Source organism: Poecilia reticulata, linkage group LG2, assembly GCF_000633615.1.
Source record: "Poecilia reticulata strain Guanapo linkage group LG2, Guppy_female_1.0+MT, whole genome shotgun sequence".
Lineage (NCBI taxonomy): Eukaryota > Metazoa > Chordata > Actinopteri > Cyprinodontiformes > Poeciliidae > Poecilia > Poecilia reticulata.
This window is the reverse complement of record NC_024332.1, coordinates 11,327,715-11,330,539: the sequence shown is the minus strand read 5'-3', so window position 1 is coordinate 11,330,539 and position 2,825 is coordinate 11,327,715. Positions and strand designations below refer to the sequence as shown.

At 43.7% G+C, this 2,825-nt stretch overlaps 3 non-coding genes across 3 annotated transcripts; all 3 read left to right on the top strand.

The window, feature by feature from the left end:
• The first annotated feature begins 670 nt into the window (after nt 1-670).
• trnad-guc (transfer RNA aspartic acid (anticodon GUC)) lies at nt 671-742 on the top strand. Its single transcript has one exon. It is a non-coding gene; the product is annotated as a tRNA-Asp (tRNA).
• A 132-nt stretch (nt 743-874) lies between these two features.
• On the top strand, nt 875-946 carry trnad-guc (transfer RNA aspartic acid (anticodon GUC)). Its single transcript has one exon. It is a non-coding gene; the product is annotated as a tRNA-Asp (tRNA).
• Nucleotides 947-2,376: 1,430 nt separating this feature from the next.
• trnad-guc (transfer RNA aspartic acid (anticodon GUC)) lies at nt 2,377-2,448 on the top strand. The gene has a single exon. It is a non-coding gene; the product is annotated as a tRNA-Asp (tRNA).
• Nucleotides 2,449-2,825: the final 377 nt, after the last annotated feature.

Sequence of the window (2,825 nt, the reverse complement as noted above, 5' to 3'; positions counted from 1 at the left end):
AAATGTAGCTTCCTTGGAACCTTACAAAACCCCAAGAATGGGAGTGGTTGCCAGAAAAAAGGTCCTCGTTAGTATAGTGGTAAGTGTCACGCGGGACACCAGGGTTCGAATCCCTGACGGGGAACACACCTGTATTCCTAGTTTTAGTTTGGTCTATGTTGTCTTCTTCAGTGCCGTAATGGTTCAGTGATATTACAAATGTAGCACCCGTGGAAATTTACGAGACCCCAAGAGTTGGTGTGGCTGCCAGAAAACAAGTCCTCATTAGTATAGTGGAAAGTATCCCCGCTTGTTATGCAGGAGACCAGGGTTCGATTCCCTGACGGGGAGCATGTATGTATTTCTAGTTTTAGTTTAGCCAATGTCCACTTCAATGCCATAATATTCCAGTGATAATAGAAATGTAGCTCCAGTGGAAACATACGAAACCCCAAGTGTGGGTGTTGTTTGCTAGAAAATAGGTCCTCGTTAGTATAGTAGTAATTTACCCCTGCTTGTCACACGGGAGACAAGTGTTCGATTCCCTGATGGGGAGCATGTATGTATTTCTAGTTTTCGTTTGGCCAATGTTGTCCGCTTCAGTGCCGTAGAAGTCTAGTGATATTTTAAATGTAGCTCCAGTGGAAATTTACGAAACCCCAAGTGTGGGTGTTGTTTGCTAGAAAACAGGTCCTCGTTAGTATAGTGGTAAGTATCCCCGCTTGTCAGGCGGGAGACCAGGGTTCGATTCCCTGACGGGGAGCATGTATGTATTTTTAGTTTTAGTTTAGCCAATGTCCACTTCATTGCCATAATAGTCCAGTGATAATAGAAATGTAACTCCAGTGGAAACATAAGAAACCCCAAGTATGGGTGTTGTTTGCTAGAAAACAGGTCCTCGTTAGTATAGTGGAAAGTATCCCTGCTTGTCACGCGGGAGACCAGGGTTCGATTCCCTGACGGGGAGCATGTATATATTTCTAGTTTTAGTTTATCCAATCTTGTCCACTTAATTGCCGTAATAGTCCAGTGATATTATAAATGTAGCTCCCGTGGAAATTTACGAAACCCCAAGTGTGGGTGTTGTTTGCTAGAAAAGAGGTCCTCGTTAGTATCGTGGTAAGTATCCCCGCTTGTCACATGGGAGACCAGGGTTCGATTCCCTGACGGGGAGCATGTAGGTATTTCTAGTTTTAGTTTTTCCAATGTTGTCCACTTAATTGCCATAATAGTCCAGTGATAATAGAAATGTAGCTCCAGTGGAAACATAAGAAAGCCCAAGTATGGGTGTTGTTTGCTGGAAAACAGGTCCTCGTTAGTATAGTGGAAAGTATCCCTGCTTGTCACGCGGGAGACCAGGGTACGATTCCCTGACGGGTAGTATGTATGTATTTCTATTTTTAGTTTGGCCAATGTGTTCTGCTTCAGTGCTGTAATAGTCCAGTGATATTTTAAATGTAGCTCCAGTGGAAATTTACAAAACCCCAAGTGTGGGTGTTGTTTGCTAGAAAACAGGTCCTCGTTAGTATAGTGTTAAGTATCCCAGCTTGTCACGCGGTAGACCAGGGCTCGATTCCCTGACGGGGAGCATGTATTTCTAGTTTTCATTTGGCCAATGTTGTCTGCTTCATTGCCATAATAGTCCAGTGATATTATAAATGTAGCTCCAGTGGAAACATACGAAACCCCAAGTGTGGGTGTTGTTTGCTAGAAAACAGGTCCTCATTAGTATAATAGTAATTTACCCCTGCTTGTCACACGGGAGACAAGTGTTCGATTCCCTGATGGGGGGCATGTATGTATTTCTAGTTTTCATTTGGCCAATGTTGTCCGCTTCAGTGCCGTAATAGTCCAGTGATATTATAAATGTAGCTCCAGTGGAAATTTACGAAACCCCAAGTGTGGGTGTTGTTTGCTAGAAAACAGGTCCTCNGTGGAAATTTACGAAACCCCAAGTGTGGGTGTTGTTTGCTAGAAAACAGGTCCTCGTTAGTATAGTGTTAAGTATCCCTGCTTGTCATGCGGGAGACCAGGGCTCGATTCCCTGACGGGGAGCATGTATGTATTTCTAGTTTTAGTTTTTCCAATGTTGTCCACTTAATTGCCATAATAGTCCAGTGATAATAGAAATGTAGCTCCAGTGGAAACATAAGAAACCCCAAGTATGGGTGTTGTTTGCTAGAAAACAGGTCCTCGTTAGTATTGTGGTAAGTATCCCCGCTTGTCACGCGGGAGACCGCGGTACGATTAACTGACGGGGAGTATGTATGTATTTCTAATTTTAGTTTGGCCAATGTGTTCTGCTTCATTGCCGTAATAGTCCAGTAATATTATAAAAGTAGCTCTCATGGAAATTGAGGAAACCCCAAGTGTGCGTGTGGTTTCCCGGGAAACAGGTCCTCGTTAGTATAGTGGTTAGTATCCCYGCTTGTCACGCGGGAGACCAGAGTTCGATTCCCTGACGGGGAGCATGAATGTATTTCCAGTTTTAGTTTGGCCAATGTTGTCCGCTTCAGCGCTGTAATATTCCAGTGATATTATAAATATAGCTCCTGTGGAAATTTACAAAACCCCAAGTGTGGGTGTTGTTTGCTAGAAAAGAAGTCCTGGTTAGTATAGTGGCAAGTGTCCCCCCTTGTCACGCGGGAGACCAGGGTTCGATTCCCTGACGGGGAGCATGTATGTATCTCTAGTTTTAGTTTGGCCAATGTTGTCCGTTTCAGTGCCGTAATAGTCCAGTGATATTATAAATGTAGCTCCAGTGGAAATTTTCGAAACCCCAAGTGTGGGTGTTGTTTGCTAGAAAAGAAGTCCTCGTTAGTATAGTGGTAAGTATCCCCGCTTGT